Raw genomic sequence first — 23,299 nt, 5'->3', positions numbered from 1 at the left:
TCCGTATAAGGCCGCTGATCACCCTCAAGGAGGCCGACTGGAGTAGATCATGCAATCAGCTCCATGTTACGCCCCTACTCATTGCACGCAAGAAAATTCTGAATCCGCTGCTGCGTAACCTCACGCACGAATACACCAACTTCTGCGTAAGCTTCACCACCTCTCGTACGGAAGGAACCGACTCCAGCCAGGACTTCTTCCGACGACAGTTCTATAAGTGGTGTAACCAGGGAACGTGGAGTGCACGGCTGGGAAGAGTTTTGGGTTTTGTTTTCTTGAGGAAAGGAGCTGGACGTGGGGGGGGGTCGGTTTTGGTTTTGAATGGGAGAGAGGAGCTCGGTTTAGGAGGGAGTTGCTGCTGCTGCACGTGAGGGAAGAAAAACAGAGGTCGGCTGAAGGTGGGCTCGTCTTTAGCTGAGGCAGCGTGTGAGGGACGGTGGGATCAACAGAGTTTGGTTTTGAAGGAAGGAAGGAAAGGAAGAAAAAAGAAGAAACAGAGAAGGACGTACGGCTGGCTTAGGTTTGGGCTGGCACGTGAGCTAAGCCTGGTTTTTCTCTTCTTTTCCTTTATATTTCCTTTATTTTTTTTTAATGATCAGCCCATCCATGTGTGGCTAACCCTCTTAGCTAGGGCTAAGAGGTGAAGCCTGTAGCGAGATGGGAGACACTATCTCATGCGTTTAATTTGGATTTCTGAACTGATTTTAAGTTGATTATTCAAGGAATATTTTTCTTAGTCTTTCATGGTCTGTTGTGACTGAAATTACAATGGGTTTGCAATGGCTTTGAATATTTCTTCCCCTTTTTAAGTTTATGAAGTCAGGAAGCCCTGTTGTTCATCATTGTTCCATGGGCATGGTAGGATGACAGTACCCTTCCTGATCTTCATACATTGTTGGTTGGTTAGTAATTAGTTTAATTCTGTTGTTTACCTTGTCTCCTGGGCATGGTTTGATGATGGAATCCATTCTAATTCATATACCTTTCATCTCTTGAAAACCAGATCAAGTAAGTTCAGTTTGAATTCCATAATCCTTGATGCAGGCATAAGATCTCCCTGATCTCTACAAGTGGATCCTCTGAATCCCTAGTTTCCTTCCTCTGAATTTCTTAAAGTTTTAGATAATTATTCTACAATTATTCCTTAAATTTCTATTTGGTTAGATCTTATCTTAGTCTAGTTCTAGTTTTACCTGGTTTCAGATAACGTACAGATATCAGTCCCTGTGGATTCGACCTCGGTCTTACCGAGTTTATTACTACATCACAACCCTGCACTTGGGGTGTGAACAAGTTTTTGGCGCCGTTGCCGGGGACTGACGGTTACGTTTTTCTGAAATTAATTAGTTTTAGAATTAAGTTAGGATTAGGATTTTACTTACTTTAGGATAGAAGTTTTTATTTATTCTATTTTTAGAACTTAACTTGTTTCCATCTTTTGTAGGATCCTGACATAAGTCCATAAATTGTTAATTCCTTCATAATCTCTTCACTTTTCCTACCTTTTAGAATTAGGGTTTGAATTTTATAAATTTTCTAATTCTAGTATCCTCCCATCTGTCGGAAATAGAAACTAGGTTATTTCTTAATTAACTTTCTACTTTTATTAACTTTCTAATCTTATAATCTAATTTGTTTCCTAATTTATTTTTAGAATTTTTGTTTAGAAACTAACCTTCCTATTTTGTAGGCCTTTAAGATAGAAATCTCTAATTCGGTACACTCCTTCCCTACTTTCTATTTTTCAATTCTCTTTTAGTAATCTACTTTCTAGTTTAGGACTCTCTTAACTTATTTTAGAAATTTTCACTTTCTTTTAGGAATTCTTTCTTTTAGAAGCTAGTTCACTTCTATCTTTCTTTTAAAGAATTGTTCTTCTCTTTTTAGAATCTAACTTATTTTATTTTATTTTGCAGGTTTTAACTCAGGACTCCAATTTGGTAATTTCTTTCCAACTCTCTCTTTCTTGCTAGATTTTCCTAGGGTTAAGTTTTTAATTGAGGGCTGCGAGTGTTTTCATGCCCAAGTGGGCCCGTGACGACACTCGACGTCTCTTGACTGAAGGAGGATTGGTTGAGGGGTTGACTATCCATCGCAGGACTAGACACCGCTCGAAATCCCCTGAGTTAACTGAGGTTATGGCTGAAGACCAACCTCCTCCACTTCCACCCAGGGTGGAGGATACCCAAGATGAGAATGAGGTGCAACAGGCACCCCCGCCTCGTACTTTACGAGATTATCTACAACCGGCGGGAGTGAGTATGCCCTCATGCATGATTTTTCCTGAAAATACAGGACAAATGGACATCAAGCCAGGAGTTATCCAACTCCTTCCCAAATTCCATGGACTTGAATCAGAAAGTCCATATTTACATTTGAAAGAGTTCGATGAGATTATAGCTACATTATGTTTTCCTAATGTATCTGAGGATACAATTAGGCTGAAACTCTTTCCTTTTTCCTTAAAAGAGAAAGCTAAGACGTGGTTACATTCACTGCGTCCTAGATCCATTGGCACATGGAACGATATGCAGAGGGAATTCATAAAAAATTCTTCCCACATCATAAAACGATTACCCTCGGAAAAGCAATCATGAACTTTGCCCAAAAGGAAGATGAAACATTCTTCCAATGTTGGGAAAGGTTCAAAGATTTGGTCAATTCATGCCCACAACACGGATTTGAAACGTGGCGCATTACAAATTTTTTCTATGATGGACTGACATCTTCCATGCGCCAAATGGTCGAGACAATGTGTAATGGAGAGTTCATCAACAAAGATGTCGACGAGGTATGGGATTACCTCGATAGTCTCGCTGAAAAAACACAATCATGGGACTATTACCCAATGGCGAACACCACGTCTAGGCCGACTCAATTAAAGGAAAAAGGTGGATTATATCTCTTGAAAGAAGAGGATGATCTCAAGTGTAAAGTGACTACGCTCATAAGGAAAGTTGAGGCCATGGAAGGAAAGAAGGATAAGGTCAATGAAATTGTTTGCGGCATCTGTGATTGCAACATTCACACAACTGAAAACTGTCCTACAATACCTGCCTTTCGAGGAGTGTTGAATGAACAAGCCAATGCCGTAAATAATTATCAAAGACCTTTTACTGGACCTAACTCCAATACATACAATCCTGGCTGGAAAAATCATCCAAACTTTAGTTGGAGAAATGGACAAACGGCGACTCCTCCAGGTTTCTTCAATCAAAATCCAAATCAAGTGAAACCTCAAGAGGAACCGGTTCAAAATCCCATACAAGAGCTGGCTCAGGCAATGCGGGGAATCACAGATTTTATGCAAAAGATAGATTCTCGTATGACGGTTATAGAAAAGGGGATGCTTCTTGCACAACCTCTCCCCAATCCTAAACCGCAGTACGAGAATAATGATCCCAGCTCTTCAAATCAGATGGGGCATGCTAAATCCATCACCACTCTTAGGAGTGGGAAGATCATTGATAAAACTCTTGCGGATAGGCCCGAAAAGCCTCAAGAACCAGAAGAGGACAACAATGATGGATCCAGTGATGCCCCACAAAAAGTAGAACCGGAACTTCTAGAGAAGCCAGTTGCTCCATTCCCCCAACGGTTGGTTTCACCAAAACCTCTCTCTAACTCTCAGGATATCTTAGAGGTGTTGAAACAGGTGAAAGTCAACATTCCTCTACTTGATGTCGTTAAACAGATACCTTCATATGCCAAATTCCTGAAAGACTTATGCACGACCAAAAGACGGAAAATTATTCAAAAGAAAATCTTCTTGACTGAGAAAGTGAGTGCCATCCTGAAGCAAGACGTGCCGCAGAAATTCAAGGATCCCGGTAGCCCAACCATATCATGTGTAATCGGGAACCATCGAATTGATCACGCACTGCTTGACTTAGGAGCGAGCGTCAATTTGATTCCCTACTCGGTATACAAACAGTTAGGTTTGGGTGAATTAAAACCCACCCTAACCACATTACAACTTGCTGATCGCTCTGTTCGTGTACCAAGAGGGATAATTGAGGATGTGTTGGTCCAAGTTGATAGATTTTACTACCCTGTAGACTTTATCATCCTGGACACCGAACCCATCAATAACAAGAGCACTCGATTCCCGTCATTCTTGGTCGCCCATTCCTTGCTACATCAAATGCAATTATCAATTGCGGGAATGGTATCATGACTATGTCTTTTGGAAATTTGACATTGAGTCAAACATTTTTTCAATAACGGCAAGAACTTGAGAGGATGATGACGATTTCCACGACATTAATATGATTGACTCTTTCGTGGAAGATACGACACCTCTGACCTTATCCTCCGACCATCTAGAGACGTGCCTGGCCCACTCCCATGATTTTGATGATGACATGATTAGGGAGACGTGCGCCTTGCTTGATACTGCACCGGTACTTGAAGTTAACCGATGGAGGCCACAATTTGAAGAATTACCACAAACTGATGTAGTGCCTCTACCGTCTAATCTCAAGCCGCCGAAGCTTGACCTAAAACCTTTGCCCTCTGATTTGAAATATGCCTATTTAGGTCAAGATGAGACATACCCGGTGGTGATCTCTGCCCACCTGGAGAAAGAACAGGAGAGTATGCTCATATCTACTCTCATTGAGCATAAAGGAGCCCTGGGATGGACGATAGCGGACCTCAAGGGAATCGATCCCTCGATTTGTACTCACCGCATATATCTTGAGGATAATGCAAAAACCGCTCGGCAACCACAACGTAGACTAAATCCAAACATGAAGGAAGTGGTTAAAGCTGAGGTTCTTAAACTATTAGATGTGGGTATTATATACCCTATATCTGATAGTCAATGGGTGAGTCCAACTCAAGTGGTCCCTAAGAAGTCCAGAATCACCATCGTAGCCAATGCTAATAATGAACTCGTGCCAACTAGAGTCACTACTGGTTGGAGAATGTGCATTGACTACGGAAGTTGAATACCATCACGAGGAAAGACCACTTCCCTTTACCATTCATTGATCGAGATCCTGGAAAGGTTAGGTCATTCCTATTACGCTTTTCTTGACGGGTATTCGGGCTATAACCAGATAGAGATAGCCCCGAAGACCAGGAAAAGACCACATTTACATGTCCCTACGACACCTTTGCTTATCGAAGGATGCCATTCGGACTATGTAATGCCCCCGCCACTTAGCGATGTATGCTTAGTATCTTTTCCGATATGGTAGGGCAATATCTAGAGGTCTTCATGGATGATTTCTCTGTTTACGGTCCATCTTTCAGCAAGTGCTTGGAAAGTCTTAAATGTGTGCTGAAAAGATGTGAAGAAAAGAACCTGGTACTTAATTGGGAGAAGTGTCATTTCATGGTTCAGAAAGGAATTGTCCTTGGACATATCATCTCGTCCAAAGGAATCGAGGTAGATAAGGCAAAAATCGATCTTATCTCTAACCTACCTCCACCCAAGAACATCAGAGACGTGCGATCCTTCTTAGGACACGCAGGATTTTACAAGCGATTCATAAAGGACTTTAGTCTCCTCTCTCGTCCATTATGTAATCTTCTTCAAAAGGATGTTCCGTACGAGTGGACTGAGCAATGCCAGGAAGCTTTCACCAAGCTTAAAGGCACATTAACCACTGCACCTATCATGCAGCCACCCGACTGGAACCTTCCTTTTGAGCTTATGTGCGACGCTTCTGATTATGCTCTTGGGGAGGTCCTAGGCCAGAGAAAAGATAAGAAGCCCTACGTCATTCACTACGCAAGTAGGACTCTAAATCCTGCCCAAGTGAACTACTCGACTACGGAAAAGGAACTCTTAGCCGTAGTGTTCGCCTTGGACAAATTTAGGTCCTACCTGATCGGATCCAAGATCATTATATATACAGATCATGCGGCATTGAAGTATCTTCTTTCTAAGAATGATTCTAAGCCCCGCTTGATAAGATGGATCCTTCTACTCCAAGAATTTGATTTGAAAATTAAAGATAAAAAGGGAGTAGAGAACGTAGTGGCCGATCACCTTTCTCGCCTTAATACCTCTGATTCCCTTGAGGCGACCCATATCAATGACATGTTCCCTGATGAACAGTTGTTCAGAGTCTCCCATTCACCTTGGTTCGCTGATATTGCTAATTATCTTGCTACAGGTGCCATACCGACACAGTGGACTGCGCAAGATAAGAAGAAATTTTTCACCAAGGTGGCCAACTTTTTTTGGGATGATCCATATTTTTTTAAATATTACCCAGACCAAATCTTAAGGAGATGTGTACCAGACGATGAGCATCAAAGTGTCATCTTCTTCTGTCACTCACAGGCCTGTGGTGGTCACTTTTCTGCTAAAAAGATCACTGCCAAGATTCTGTAATGTGGCTTTTACTGGCCCACTATGCTCAGGGGTACTCATGAGTTTTGCAAGGCTTGTGAGCATTGTTAGAAGTTGGGAGCATTGTCCCATCGAAATATGCTGCCTTTGAACCATATTCTTATTATAGATGCATTTGATTGCTGAGGCATCAATTTCATGGGACCATTCTCCCAATCTTTTGGGAATCTATATATTTTGCTTGCGTAGACTATGTCACTAAATGGGTCGAAACGATTCTGTGTCGGAATAATGACCATCGTACACTCATTAAATTCCTAAAAGAAAACATCCTTTCTCGATTCGGAACGCCTCGAGCCATCATTAGTGATGGGGGCTCACACTTCTGTAATAAACCATTTGAGAGCTTAATGAAGAAATACGGTATCTCTCATAAGGTGAGCACCCCATACCATCCTCAGACAAGTGGACAAGCTGAGATTTCCAATAGGGAGATCAAACACATTTTGGAGAAAACGGATGACCCTGACCGTAAGGACTAGTCAATCCAATTGACCGATGTTTTATTAGCTTACCGTACTGCATTTAAAACTCCTATTGGAATGTCTCCCTTTAGACTTGTCTATGGGAAGGCTTGTCACTTGCCTGTGGAGCTGGAACATAAAGCGTACTGGGCGATCAAAAATCTTAATTTCAATCTGGACAACGCTGGCTCGCTACGCAAACTTCAATTGAATGAACTTGAAGAAATCCGGAATGATGCGTACGATAATTCGAGAATTTACAAGGACAAGATGAAAGCATTTCATGACCAACACATTTTGCGAAAATCATTCACGCCTGGTCAGAAGGTCCTTTTGTACAATTCTCGATTACATCTCTTTTCGGGTAAGCTTCGATCTCGTTGGACCAGCCCTTACATTGTTGTAACTATTTTTTCGCATGGGGCCGTTGAGATAAGAGATCCCGACAATGGCAAGGAGTTTAAAGTCAATGGACATCGATTGAAACCATTTGTCGAGAAATTTGATTCAGAGGACATGTCCATGCCTCTGACTGATCCTGTATCAGGATTAATCTCCTAGTCCGGACCCAGGTTATCAAGATTGATTAATTCATGGTCCATTCTTGTCTAGTTGAAGACGTTAAACTTAGCGCTCCTAGGACGCAACCCAAATTTTCATTCCATTTCACTTTTCTCATTCATTAGTTCAATGTTTGTGGGTAGCATTGCCGCAAACCCTCACAAGACTACAACTCGTCCACTAGGGGTAACCTAGGGGTTTAAAGGCTTGTTGCATACGCTAAATGCAATCGAGAGCACCTACGAAAGTGGTATAGGTAGGATTTTATTTTGTGTTATTTTTGTTGCCTTTTCTCTCGTGCTGACCGACACCCATGCTGTGATCTCTTGGAAAGTGTCTCTCTATGCATCATCCAGGTACTATCTTCCCATTACTTCTCAGTTACTCATTTTGTCCCATGTGCATTACATGCCTATTTCTTTTACATTGAGGACAATGTAGATTTTTGGTTGGGGGTGGGAGATTAGGTTTCCTAATCAATATTTTCTTAGTCTTGAGCAGAAATTGTGAAAATTTTTAAATTTTTCTAGAATTTCATATGAATTCGAAGCGATTTTGACGGCCATCTTGGATTTAGAACTACAAGATGCGTGATGTTGGTACTTTATGACTCTTGGATTCAGTTATCTATTGAATTTCACAGCTAAGTTTGAATTGTTAATCCATTATTAAAAGTTGTAAACATTGGTTGAGTCATGAATTCGCAGGACACATCTCGCATGCATATTAAGGTTTCAGTTCGATATTGAAGGATTAACTTGGTAATCACTAAACATGAAAGGAACCAACTTGAAAAATTGAATGGATTGGGCGAACAGTCTTTACCATAGGTTTGCTCCCTATAGGTGAGGATTCGATTCCCCATGAATGATATGTGAAAAAGTTGGGTGTACAGTCTTTACCTTAGGTTTGCTCCCTATAGGTGAGGATCTGATCCCTCTTCTTGGCGTTACTTCTAATGAAAAAATCAAAAAATAAAAAAAAATAAAAAATTAAAAGAATAAAAAAAAATAATGTGTAAGCCAAGTTGAGTTATCGTGAATTCTCTTAGTTGTTACCAATGATATTGACAAGTCGAGATTAGACTATACATTCATAGATCTCAATGGTTAGAATTTTTCTAATTAATGGAATAATACTTTGAACTTGATTATGAAGTTTACCGTGCGCTGGAGTCTAGGAGAAAGTAATATCCAACAGTTATGAATCTAAAAATTCTCATATCTGGATTACTCTACAAAAATCACTCGAGTTTATAAATTGTTTTGTAATTCTCAACTTACTTTTCGCATATTTTGCTCAGGACTAGCAAAATGCTGGTTGGGGGTTGTGTTGAGGGTCAAATATTGCATAGCAGACCCAGTTGTTGCCTAGATTTATGAACATGGTACCATTTAATATCTCATTTTAATCATGTTTCTGTTGCAAGGAGGAATCAGGAGCGTGGACTGAAAAATAGTACTAAAAGCATGGATTTGACACTAAGGCAAGGGACAGACCCCAGGAGACTAAGATCGACGGATGTACACACCAAAGGTCAGAGAAATTCCAGTCACTCACTTCAAACAGGCCTGAAAGACATCCATAATGCAAGATCACGGGGTTCCCACCATCTAATTGGCTCCAAACTTTATATGAGGCCTGATGATCATGAATTAACCATACACATCAAAAATCATCCTTTGGATCCTTGTGAAAGTGGCTCAACAGTTAGATCATCCCATAAACCATTGACTTTGGTTGCACCTGAGATCTGGATATTCTTCAAACTGGACCTAGATAGCTTAAATGAGATGAGAAAAGGAATGGACAGATCGGATCTTCCACAAGCATCACGCAGAGTCCCGCCTTGAACAACATGTGCAAGTGCACATGTGCACTAGCAGCACACTGAAGCAATTCAACAGGTCATGGGACCTTTGACCGACCGATTCCAAGTAAAAGACGGAAATCTCCGTTTCCTATTTTCACGCCATGCGAAACGCTCGAACAGAGCCTCGCGGTTAGAGTCTGTGGACCACGATCGTGATGTTCATGATCGATCTGGACCGTTCACTGGAATCGGACGAGCGTACTGCCTTAGACCATGAAGCCTGTGCCAGGGAGGAAACCGGAGATCGCGCTCGCCATGATTGAACGTCTGTTGATCGCCGCAGGATCAATCAAGGTGGACCGTAGCAAAGACGATCCAAACCCGACCATATCTGAATGAATTTTCGTGAAGCGTCCAATGGACGGATTGGATTTCTCAGAAAAGCCCGATCGTGAGCTCCACCGTCAACACAGCGGTAAGGAGGAGAGCTCTGTTGCTCGCGTCCAAGACCCGACGATTCGGGGTCGTTCTGCACTCATGGCCGGGATCGGTCTGACGATCCTGACCGACCAAACCTTCCGTATAGGGCCACTGATCACCTTCAAGAAGGCCGACTGGAGGAGATCAAGCAATCAGCTCCATGTTACACCCCTACTCGTTGCACGCAAGAAAATTCCGAATCCGTGCTGCGTAACCTCACGCACGAAAACACCAACTTCTGCGTAAGCTCCACCGCCTCTCGTACGGAAGGAACCGACTCCAGCCAGGACTTCCTCCGACGACAGTTCTATAAGTGGTGAACGAGCAGGGTGGCGGTGGGAGTGCACGGCTGGGAAGAGTTTTGGGTTTTGTTTTCTTGAGGAAAGGAGCTGGACGTGGGAGCAGGGGGTCGGTTTTTGGTTTTGAAGGAGAGAGAGGAGCTCGGTTTAGGAGGGAGTTGCTGCTGCTGCACGTGAGGGAAGAAAAACAGAGGTCGGCTGAAGGTGGGCTCGTCTTTAGCTGAGGCAGCGTGTGAGGGACGGTGGGATCAACAGGGTTTGGCTTTGAAGGAAGGAAGGAAAGGAAGAAAAAAGAAGAAACAGAGAAGGACGTACGGCTGGCTTGGGTTTGGGCTGGCACGTGAGCTAAGCCTGGTTTTTCTCTTCTTTTCCTTTATATTTCCTTTATTTTTTTAATGATCAGCCCATCCATGTGTGGCTAACCCTCTTAGCTAGGGCTAAGAGGTGAAGCCTGTAGCGAGATGGGAGACACTATCTCATGCGTTTAATTTGGATTTCTGAACTGAGTTTAAGTTGATTATTCAAGGAATATTTTTCTTAGTCTTTCATGGTCTGTTGTGACTGAAATTACAATGGGTTTGCAATGGCTTTGAATATTTCTTCCCCTTTTTAAGTTTATGAAGTCAGGAAGCCCTGTTGTTCATCATTGTTCCATGGGCATGGTAGGATGACAGTACCCTTCCTGATCTTCATACATTGTTGGTTGGTTGGTAATTAGTTTAATTCTGTTGTTTACCTTGTCTCCTGGGCATGGTTTGATGATGGAATCCATTCTAATTCATATACCTTTCATCTCTTGAAAACCAGATCAAATAAGTTCAGTTTGAATTCCATAACCATTGATGCAGGCATAAGATCTCCCTGATCTCTACAAGTGGATCCTCTGAATCCCTAGTTTCCTTCCTCTGAATTTCTTAAAGTTTTAGATAATTATTCTACAATTATTCCTTAAATTTCTATTTGGTTAGATCCTATCTTAGTCTAGTTCTAGTTTTACCTGGTTTCAGATAACGTACAAGTTTCAGTCCCTTGGGATTCGACCTCGGTCTTACCGAGTTTATTACTACATCACAACCCCGCACTTAGGGAGTGAAGTATAAACACACGACAATTAATCATGGCAAACACACTTTCAAATTCCATACGTATACGATCCTTTCTACAAATACATGGAATACACTAAACTCAATATAGTTCGTATATATCTGAAACGTGAAACAAACATCGCATTTGGCATGTGAAATAGCACCCACATCAGTAATAAACCATTAACCGACATTGAAAGCCTTGAAAACCATAACCTATACGTTTATAGTCCGCACCTTACGCCGGTAAACGCGTAACGGATTCGTTTTAGACACTTAGCCTTTGTCAACGGCGGATTGGCAACCTACAGTATGAAATAGGTTAGCTATTCCATTACTTATAATGATTGAAACCCTATAATAGGTTAGGATTAGGTTTTCTTACCTAAGAACAGAATCAGAATCGCCTGTATAGCGATACAGGAATGGTGGTTGAGTGCGTGGAATAGCGGGATCGAATCTCAGGAAGAATCTCCAACTCTCTCTCTCACTTTCTCTCTTTTTCCTTCCCTTTTCCTTTTCTCTCTTCCTTAGGGTTTAAAAATTTGTATGGAATATAAGAGAGAGGGTTTAAGGCCCTTATATAGGCCCAGGTCTGATGGAAATGGCCCCAGGGCCAAGGTATACTTAAGTTATATCCAAAGGGCGTCTATTTCATCCCATCGGAGTACTTCTGGTGGCCCATTTTTCACGTCCGGTCGGACTTAAGCTCCCTGACCATGGATCTAGGTCAGGCTGAGTTTTTGCTCCGATCGGGTTTACAGATCGACCGTGGCGGACCAGTTTCAGTTCAACGGTCACGGTCACTCAATCAGGGCCACAAGTACATTGCCATGTATGAGAATTTTTTTCAAATTTGAGGGTGTATTTGGGTCATATTCTGACGGTCTGAATGCTTATATTTGACCCGCAAGCGACACGACTCAGTTTACTTAAGTTCGAGTTTTATTTCTAAAGATATTCACGTTTCTCACACACTTTGCTCCGAGCTCAAGTTGTACATTTCTAGACACAATTAAGACTTGATTTTCAAGGGGGTTGTCAAGTCCAGTAATGCAGTCATAACTGTATAGTTTTGCGGTTATAGGACTTTCGACAAGCGGTCCAGGTCCGATACGGAGTTTCGGTGTGCTCCCGAGAGCAACCGGGTTTAGGGATGGATTCTAGATTTCAGGGTAATGTAGCGTCAATGACTCTGCACATTTCGGGTCTTGCAGATCATATTTAAAGTGATTAGTGCTAATTTCACAAGTGCTATAGTTTAGCACTTGCTATTACTAGCTTAATTTCTAAAGGATTTTGTCCTGGGTGATTTCTGCCTGAGGTGGTACTTGGGTCCTTGTACAAATTTTTTTGAGACGTTACAGATACCGTGGTGGAGGCCACTAGAACACGTAAGTGTCTAAGGTCTTTATCACTAGAAGAGTCTCTTGAATCAGATTCAGACCCCCTCTATTTCATTCCATGTTGTTGCCTTTAAATCTTACTTTGTTAATGCATTTAGAGGCAACATGTCTATAACTCTCACTGTTATAACATTAGACAACTTTGGATTGCTTAAGAGGTTTACTTATATGCTTCTCAACCATTTTGTCGTTCTTATCACAATTCTTCCCTTTACTAAACTTAAGGAATTTTTTTAAAACAATCTCTCTTACTCCTCATCATCATCATTACTATCATTTTCAGATTCAACAATCTTTTACTAATGTAAAGTTTTAAGGATAACTAGTTTTTTCTTACTAGAGGGGTCTTATAGTGTGGTTCATATGTTTGTAGAAAACTTAAAAGTTCTTTTACTTTCATCTCATGTATATTTTTATACTCTTCTATTGAGGTTACTTTAGTAGTGAACCTATCTAAAAGGGATATAAGTATTTTCATACATATATGCCCTTACATGAGTCTCTCACTTAAATCTCACATGAAGTTACATATATTATTCAATTTTGAATAAAACTCCATAAAATATTCTGACTCTTCCATTTTTATATTTTTGAATTTGGTTATTAAGAGTTGAAGCTTCGATTACTTTACTGTGCTAGTTCCCTCGTAGGTGATATTTAATATATCACAAGCTTCCTTACATATTTCACATGTACAAATATGTTCAAATTCATTGAGGAAAAATGAACAATAAATAACAATGAGAGCTTTGGCATCATAGGTATCTACGCCCTCTCATTGGCCCTCCATCTGGATCCATCTTTAGGGGCGCTAATGATTTTACCATTAACCACGACTTGTTCCATAGGTACGGTCCATCATTGTTCAACATATAGCCCAAGCTATAGGGTCAATGGATCTTAGAAAGACCCTCTATAACATCCTAAATTTTCACGGCCATAATGTAAAAATTGAATGCTTTAAAATTACACCTTGTTTTTTTTTTTTTTTCTATTTAGATCACATCCAGTTACATTCACAAAGGTAATCATTCATGATAGGTTAGGACCTCGGCCAAACCTTCGCCTTCGTGTATGCACACATGCACATAGGTAATGAAAAAGGGCCCAGCTAAACTATGGAATGAGGTCTTGATTATATGGTTGGGGCATCTTAGTGGATGGAAGTTGCTCGAGAAAACCCATTCCTAAATCATATTCCCTCTTCACGGCTAATCTCTCTTATGACACTACAACAGAGGACATTCTCGAATCTTCGGTTGATATGGCAAAATCTCAAAATCTACAAGCCTTGGGATTTTTCTCGTCGCCGCCACAAGGGCTATGCATTCGTCAAATTCCACATCGATCGGAAGCCGCATCGGCTATTAAGCATCTACACGGAAAATGGTGGACGATAGAATCCTCACAAAGTGGAAAGAGCCAAAGAGCAGAAGATAATGGGTCGGTCGCCCCTCGCCAGAAGAAATCGGCACCCAACAACCTCGACAACCAACATCCCTTAATACCCACCATTCCTCCACATCCTACATCTCAAATCAGCCAACTCGATTGACCACCACCTCTGTCAAGAGGTCCTTCTTAAAAGCTACCAAGAATAGAGAGTCCAGATGCATTCCACTGCTCAACAAAATGCCCCGGAGGTTAGATCGGTTGAAGGAGTAGTCGATGCACATCGATGCTCAACGAAATGAGGTAGAGAACACCCTTATCAAGGCACCCTAGGATGTCTCGTTAGATCGAATCAACTAAAACTCGCTTTGGTGGGCAAGGCTAATTCCGCGAAGTGCCTCTCATCTATCTCATCCAAGCCATGAATTGGCCAAGTACGTATCTTCGGCTATCGACATCTCGTGTTTGAATTGAGATCACTTCCTTATTGTCTTCAAGACAAGAATGGAATTGATCTCTTTCTACTCGAACTCTTCTTTCCATAGCAGGATGGGTCTATCTAAGGTGGAAGCGTGGACTTCGAATTTAGTCTAGCTAGGAAGGGTATCTGGATCCGTCTATATGGGATCCCATCCTACGCTTGGCTTGAATCCATCTTCATTGCTCTCGGTAATACATTCGGGAAGGTGATTAAAGTTCATAGGTGTTCGCTTCTCGGTTTAGTTCAAGTCGCGGCGAGAGTTAAGGTCGCAATTGATCATTGCACGACACCCAACGTACGAGACATTTGGAGGTGGCGGGAAGACATTTCAAGTGTGGCCCTTCCCGAACTAGTTAACTCCATCGCAATGTTGACGAATTCGAGAATCCCGGTGGACCCCATTCGAGGGCAACGAGGCAATGGGTAGAACAGCCTTTTATCACCCGAACCCTCCCCACAAAATTAACAAGAGACCCCGAGACATTCCCAACTCGGTTGTCTCGACTCCCCTAGAGCTAAAGATCACGAGTCCCACCGCCTAATCCTCCTAGTCGCCTCTACGAGAGAGATAGCGCTAATGCCCTCATTAGTCCCGCATCTCCCATTCCCGATAGTAGACTCCAAATCCATGCCCCACCCCAGGCCCACCTAGCCTCCGGACACTACAACCAGTTCGAAACCTCCCTTGCTATTCCAACGGTGGTTCCAAGCCACGCCCCACTCCCAGTGCCCACCCGATCCCATGCGCCGGCCTTATCCAGACTTCACAGCTAATCCCAGAGATCTCCCTCACCGATCCAACAGAGAACCTACCTATCCAAACCATTATCCGCCCTGTTCTACCCCCAAATCCTCTACATGATTCCCCACCCTACCCTACATTGGCAATCCGAAAAGCCCTTTCCGAGGGGCACATCCATTGAAGATAGGGGACTCTTTTGAGGAGGATTGAGAGGACTCCCAAGTTGCTACCGGAACTCCTATACACGTCCGTCAAGCATCGAAGAGAATCTATGGAAGGAGCAAGAATAGCGAGAGATCTTTCGCCCTATTTCATCTCGGCCACCCCATCTCCTTCACGCTTAAGACTATAACATATGAGCAATCCTCAAAATCTCCCAGTGCTCTTGATCCCTCACCCATCTCCGATTCTAGTTCTAGATATCCAACTCCTCCTACGCTCCCCACCGGCAAACCCAACTAAAGATATCGTTCCTAATCCACTCCTCCTCCTTTGGGAGTCCATTCCTCCCATACTAGACCCTAGCTTTGATTCAGAGCCAAGACCCCATGCGATCGGTAGGGCGGGACAGAGACAGGGATAGACAAGCGAGGTCATCGGTGCGACAAGTGCAAGCAACTCCATACCCCTCCACCTTCAAGTGAATCCTTCATCTCAAGCCAAAGTGAATGATGACTATATTTTGCCAATTGTCAATCAACCTATTCATGCCATTGCTCCTCAAAAAGACCTTGAAAATTGGAGGATGCCAACCGGTATGGGAGACTAAGATGTAACACCCCAATTTCTAAAACCCGAGTACGACACTCGCTTCAGAAACTCGGGATTAAAAAAGGCTGAAGCCAAAAGAATTACAACTCAGAGTGCGATAGCAAAAAGAAGTATTGATAATCATGTGAGCCCAAGTATTTGACCTACCCAACTGGGGGTCTTAGTTACAAAATTTCCATAAGTTCCCAAAATACTAAACCACTGAAATTAAAATATTGAACTATTGATTAATCCCGAAATACGTCGTTGCTGCTTGTTGCGGCTCGTCATCATAGTACTTTCCCTCGGGCTCCACGATCACACCATCAAGGCCAGCACCGTCATCCTTTACATCCGTTCCTGCATATTCTGTACGGTTGGATAGTTGATGAATAAGTGGCCAGCTTAGTGTGAATTCCCCTCAAGATTACACATCGCCGCCTTAGCAAACATAGTTTAAAGGAAAACAGGGCAATAATCTAAAACATGCAATATGCAGTCTTGTTAGATGCATGGATGTATGAATGCACATCCAGTCGGACTTGGGCTCGTCACCCATGCAATCATCGACCTGGGAAAGATCATCCAGTCAGAACAGGGGTCGATACTTAATGGTTTGGGAGCTAGCGAAACGATACCCCAACGACTCTAGGGCACGTAGTCATCGTAATATGCCATGTATGCATGATTTTTCAACCCATTATTAGTCCAATTACAATCAGCCGATTTAAATAAGCTCACGGTCACTACAGGGAGCGCATGGCCCAGCGTAGGCCGACGGCTCGGGTATAGTATCCCATGACTACCATCCTCGGCCCATGAGGCTATCGTCTTAGGGTGTGTTTCAATAAGATCCCTTCACCAAAAGAAGTGATACTAGTTCAAGGGGTCTTATTCTTCCACAGTTCTGTCTAATTACATCCTAAGTGTGACTTGCGTGCAATAATGGAATCCTCCACATGTAGCGCTATGAGATATATGAAAAGGCAATCATATTAACATGTGGTAACATGCGATTCTAAATAGTGACAATACAACATGCTAAGAGACATCATGGAATTTACATAAGAACTATCGACGAGATGTTAATCAAGACATGTGATTAATAATCATATTTCAATGGTTAGCTAACAAGTGCGCCGACCATATAGTGCTAACATAGTATTATAAATTTGATATTTGCAATGAATATAACGACCTTGAACTCCTGGTAGCAATCTAGTACAACTATGTTTAGCTATCTTCGAAATTGAATGCCCAATGGGAAAGTCATCACCTTTAGGGTTGCGCTTGCGAACTGGGTTCAAGTCTTCTTGTGGCCCAAGGTTACTCAAGGAATCTCCTAAAATTACAGTTTATATTTGTCAGGTATTCCTGTGGTTTTGTCCAACTAACAAGAAGGTTCAAAGGAATGCAACAACAAGACCTTTTAAGCTTGTGTTAGGCCCACCATGTACTTATTCAAGAAAGGTGGTCCAACTGGGCTCGAGCTCATCCTTACCAAGGGTTGGACTGGTCCTCACACATGGACCTCATATGTATCAAGTGGATCCCACACATCAGGGCAAGCCCTAAAACTTGCCGCCGTCAATACAACAGCTAAATAGGTGGTGGGCTGCTAGCCCAACGTCAGATGGACGGCTTGGATTAACAGTTGGATTAACAGATGCCACCATATCATTTATTTTCCATCCAATCCCTTTGCAAAGTCACAAAGTCCCTGAGTTATCTCGGAAAAACAAATATCCCATTGACCCAAAACTCCTGTGCACCCAAAGGGCTTCAAGGGTAGCGGTTCGGTTCCAGGTTCAGGTTTAGGTTAGGGAGTTAGATTAGGATTAGGTGTAGGTATAGGTTTAGGGATTTGAGAATACATTTAGGTTTTAGGTTTAGGTTTAGATTATAGGTTACAGGTTTAGGTTTAGGTTTAGGTTTAGGTTTAGGTTTAGGTTTAGGTTTAGGCTTAGGTTTAGGTTATAAGCTATAGGTTTAGGGAATTGAGAATAGGTTAAGGTTTAGGTTTAGGAAATCGGGTTCGGGTTCGGGATCGGGTTTAGGTTTTGGTTTTCAAGTTTAGGTTTAGGTTTAGGTTAGGGAGTTGAGATTAGGATTAGGTGTAGGTTTAGGTTTAGGGATTTGAGAATACATTAGGTTTTAGGTTTAGGTTTAGGTTATATGTTATAGGTTTAGGTTTAGGTTTAGGTTATAAGCTATAGGTTTAGGGAATTGAGAATAGGTTAAGGTTTAGGTTTAGGAAATCGGGTTCGGGTTCGGGATCGGGTTTAGGTTTTTGTTTTCAAGTTTAGGTTTAGGTTTAGGTTAGGGAGTTGAGATTAGGATTAGGTGTAGGTTTAGGTTTAGGGATTTGAGAATACATTAAGGTTTAGGTTTAGGAAATCGGGTTCGGGTTCAGGATCGGGTTTAGGTTTGAGTTTTCAAGTTTAGGTTTAGGTTTAGGTTAGGGAGTTGAGATTAGGATTAGGTGTAGGTTTAGGTTTAGGGATTTGGGAATACATTTAGGTTTTAGGTTTATGTTTAGGTTATGGGTTATAGGTTTAGGTTTAAGGGTATAGGTTTAGGTTATAAGCAATAGGTTTAGGGAATTAAGAATAGGTTGAGGTTTAGGTTTAGGAAATCGGGTTCGGGATCGGGTTTAGGTTTAGGTTTAGGTTAGGGAGTTGAGATTAGGATTAGGTGTAGGTTTAGGTTTAGGGATTTGAGAATACATTTAGGTTTTAGGTTTAGGTTTAGGTTTTAGGTTTAGGTTTAGGTTTAGGTTTAGGTTTAGGTTATAAGCTATAGGTTTAGGGAATTGAGAATAGGTTAAGGTTTAGGTTTAGGAAATCGAGTTCGGGTTTTCAAGTTTAGGTTTAGGTTTAGGTTAGGGAGTTGAGATTAGGATTAGGTGTAGGTTTAGGTTTAGGGATTTGAGAATACATTTAGGTTTTAGGTTTAGGTTTAGGTTATAGGTTATAGGTTTAGGTTTAGGTTTAGGTTTTGGTTTACGTTATAAGCAATAGGTTTAGGGAATTGAGAATAGGTTAAGGTTTAGGTTTAGGAAATCGGGTTCGGGTTCGGGTTCAGGTTCGGTATCAGGTTTAAGATTTAGTTTTCAAGTTTAAGTTTTGGTTTAGGTTAGGGAGTTGAGATTAGGATTAGGTGTAGGTTTAGGTTTAGGGATTTGAGAATACATTAAGGTTTAGGTTTAGGAAATCGGGTTCGGGTTCAGGATCGGGTTTAGGTTTGAGTTTTCAAGTTTAGGTTTAGGTTTAGGTTAGGGAGTTGAGATTAGGATTAGGTGTAGGTTTAGGTTTAGGGATTTGAGAATACAATTAGGTTTTAAGTTTATGTTTAGGTTATAGGTTATAGGTTTAGGTTAAGGTATAGGTTTAGGTTTAGGTTTTGGTTTAGGTTATAAGCAATAGGTTTAGGTTTAGGAAATCAGGTTCAGGCTCGGGATTGGGTTTAGGTTTTGGTTTTCAAGTTTAGGTTTAGGTTTAGGTTAGGGAGTTGAGATTAGGATTAGGTGTAGGTTTAGGTTTAGGGATTTGAGAATACATTTAGGTTTTAGGTTTAGGTTTAGGTTATAGGTTACAGGTTTAGGTTTAGGTTAAGGTTTAGGTTTAGGTTTAGGCTTAGGTTTAGGTTATAAGCTATAGGTTTAGGGAATTGAGAATAGGTTAAGGTTTAGGTTTAGGAAATCGGGTTCGGGTTCGGGATCAGGTTTAGGTTTTGGTTTTCAAGTTTAGGTTTAGGTTAGGGAGTTGAGATTAGGATTAGGTATAGGTTTAGGTTTAGGGATTTGAGAATACATTAGGTTTTAGGTTTAGGTTTAGGTTATATGTTATAGGTTTATGTTTAGGTTTAGGTTTAGGTTTAGGTTATAAGCTATAGGTTTAGGGAATTGAGAATAGGTTAAGGTTTAGGTTTAGGAAATCGGGTTCGGGTTCGGGATCGGGTTTAGGTTTTGGTTTTCAAGTTTAGGTTAGGGAGTTGAGATTAGGATTAGGTGTAGGTTTAGGTTTAGGGATTTGAGAATACATTAGGTTTTAGGTTTAGGTTTAGGTTATATGTTATAGGTTTAGGTTTAGGTTTAGGTTTAGGTTATAAGCTATAGGTTTAGGGAATTGAGAATAGGTTAAGGTTTAGGTTTAGGAAATCGGGTTCGGGTTCGGGATCGGGTTTAGGTTTTGGTTTTCAAGTTTAGGTTTAGGTTTAGGTTAGGGAGTTGAGATTAGGATTAGGTGTAGGTTTAGGTTTAGGGATTTGAGAATACATTTAGGTTTTAGGTTTAGGTTTAGGTTATAGGTTATAGGTTTAGGTTTAGGTTTAGGTTTAGGAAATCGGGTTCGGGTTCGGGATCGGGTTTAGGTTTGGGTTTTCAAGTTTAGGTTTAGTTTTAGGTTAGGGAGTTGAGATTAGGATTAGGTGTAGGTTTAGGTTTAGGGATTTGAGAATACATTATTGAAAAGGCCTAGCTATATGTCCTAGAGGGGGGGTGAAAAGGACAATGCCAAATAAAACTTATAATAGCGGAATTAAAAAGAATATGATAGCCAAAATAAATCACAATGCAAGTAAGTAAAATAACCTCAAAATTCAGATCTTGAGAGGTTGATACAAATGTTGTTCTAAGGACAACCTTACACCAAAAACCAGAGTTTATGGTAGGACAACCTTATTTCTAGAAAGATCTTTGTATCAAATCTCAAACCGAAGAGGAATACAGAAATAAATACAAACTGAATTAAAATAAATTGTAATCACAAATGTATTGTTCTAGGGATAGCCATACACCATAAAAATGGCAGGGCAACCTTGCTGGAACAACTTTTAAAGGAAATTGAATATCAAGCTGATAAAGGAATAGCAGAAAATAAATTCTAAACTATTACAAAATTCTCACAATGCTTGAATTAAATGATTACAATATTCACCACCATACATACATCCCACAAAAGAATAATTAAAGATCAGAAGTATAAATCATTCAACCACAACACACTGTGTGTTCACCAACTGTTAAACAACAGCCACACAGAATGCTACTCCACTCCTAATATCCTCACACAGGGGATATTAGCATTCACTAACAAAATAGGTTTTCCCAGGTTCACCCAACACCTTTACAATTGTGTCTTTGTCTGTGGGCTTACACAATTAAAAACTCCACTTTTGAGTTTTCCTGGCTCTCCTCGAGATAACCAATACAACAAGATTTTTAAGCAAATCTTGAAAGAAATCAAAACAGAAAGGAATTTACAATTAAATGTAAAATACGATTATCTCCTTCGTTGTAGCAGGCCAGAACCAAATCAGAGTAGATGATTGAATGTCCAAGTTCAATGTCCAGTACTCAATTACAATGGTTCTAATTCTAATAGATTTTAAATTAAACCAAATAGGGCTTGCCTTAATTGATTTTGATTCCAAAGAAAGGGAATAACAATTCCTCTTATCAAATTAGATTGGAATAGCAGAAACAAAATCAATTAAATAAAGCTAAGGAAAGAGAATATTAAATAAGCACACTTAGCTTAGATGGAGCACAGAATTATCTCTCAGAAGTTCGACGAAGATTGGCTTGAATGGATTAATTAATTCGATGATTTCTTCTGAGATTCGTGCACTATTTATAGGTGAGCAGATCGCGTCTTCGACTGGTCTAGGGAGCTCTTCGACTAGTCGAAGCAATAACAGATATTTAAAAAATCAGGCGCGATAAGCTTTGACCGTTCTACGACCGGTCGAAGGTCTCCTTCAATTGGTCGTAGGTCACCTTCGACTGGTCGTAGGTCTCCTTCGACTGGTCGTAGAACCTAAAAAACATCACTGGATTTTGAGTCGAAGATTTTCGACAGGTCGAAGATGCAGATTTTATCCGATTTTTGTAACAAACTCATGACTGATCGAGGAATTTCTTAGATTGGTTGAAGTAACTCTAGGACTAGTCGAAGAAGGCCTAGGACTAGTCGAAGAACAGACCAAACTTATGTAAAATAAACATTCGACTTATGTATCCAAAATGACCTACTTCTAAGGTCAACCTATGGTCAGTCAAACCTCAGTCATGAAGTAAGGACATTGAAACATTAGGAACTAGTGACCTTGAAGTATGAGCCTTGAAGTCTTGATGTAGTTTAATCTTGAAACCTTGATGTAGCTCAATCTTGAAAGTGTCTTGAGTTCTTTACAAAATGCCTTGTACTCTTCTTGAAGTCTTGCAGCTTGAGTCTTGTCTTGTGAGCAGTTCTTGCATTCAAGAATGATCCTTGTACTTATGAGCTTTGCTTGTTGTGAGCTTAGCTTGTTTATGAATGTTGATCCTTGAGAGAGCTTCACTTATGCAAGTTATATATAACAGTGATTTTGGCACCACAAATTTGACAACAGACAGGGATATAAACTATACATTAAGGTTATAGGTTTAGGTTTAGGTTTAGGTTTAGGGATTTGAGAATAAGTTTAGGTTATAGGTTTACGTTTAGGTTAAGGTTATATGTTAAGGTTAAGGTTATAGGTTTAGGTTTAGGTTAAGGTTATAGGTTTAGGTTTAGGTTTAGGTTAAGGTTATAGGTTTAGGTTTAGGTTATAGTTATGGGTTTTGGGATTTGAGAGTAGGTTTAAGTTATAAGTATAGGTTTAGGTTAGGTTATAGGTTAAGGTTTAGGGAATTGAGTTTAGGTTATAGGTTCAGGTTATAGGTTATAGGTTTAGGGTATGGTTTAGGTTATAGGTTTTGGGATTTGAGAATAGGTTTAGGGAATAAGTATAGGTTTAGGTTAGGTTATAGGTTAAAGTTTAGGGAATTGAGTTTAGGTTATAGGTTTAGGTTATAGTTTATAGGTTTAGGTTGTAGTTATAGGTTTTGGGATTTGAGAATAGGTTTAGGTTATAGGTTAAGGGTGTGGTCCCTGCAAATACAGATATAAACACGGCCTGCTCCAATTGGCCAGGCCCTTCCAATGTTATCCATAGAAAATGGACAGCTTCATCATAATCATAACAGCGGTTCCTATCTTTCAGGGACCCCGCTCAACATCCGGATAGCTCCGACGCACATCCGGGTCTGCTCCATCAATTTCGAATAAATACATAAACATGGTCTATCCAAATGGCCAGGCCTTTCCAATGCTGTCCATAGGAAATGGACAACTTCATCATGGTCATAACAGCGGTTCCCACCTTCCAGGGACCCCCACTCAACATCCGGATAGCTCCGACGCACATCCGGGTCTGCTCCATCAATTTTGAGCTAATACAGATATAAACAAAAAAAGCTCAACTAATTAAATGGTATCTACTTTATTCATTATGACAAACCAGCATGTAAAACTAAAATTATCCAAATCAATTTTCCAATATCTATGTGATTGCTAAGAAAGATAAGCAGTCATTCCAACTTACCTCCAACCTAAAATTGAATTTGAATCCCAAAATTAAGAAAAGCAGTAGGCAA

General features: G+C 40.9%; 1 non-coding gene across 1 annotated transcript; it reads right to left on the bottom strand.

Moving 5' to 3' along the window:
- Positions 1–2,575: 2,575 nt before the first annotated feature.
- Positions 2,576–2,682, bottom strand: LOC131223628 (small nucleolar RNA R71). Its single transcript, XR_009160588.1, has one exon. It is a non-coding gene; the product is annotated as a small nucleolar RNA R71 (small nucleolar RNA).
- Between the last annotated feature and the right edge of the window lie 20,617 nt (positions 2,683–23,299).

Source organism: Magnolia sinica, chromosome 1 (genome assembly GCF_029962835.1).
Source record: "Magnolia sinica isolate HGM2019 chromosome 1, MsV1, whole genome shotgun sequence".
Taxonomy (NCBI): domain Eukaryota; kingdom Viridiplantae; phylum Streptophyta; class Magnoliopsida; order Magnoliales; family Magnoliaceae; genus Magnolia; species Magnolia sinica.
The sequence above is the reverse complement of the archived record's forward strand: the minus strand, read 5'-3'. Positions and strand labels throughout refer to the sequence as shown.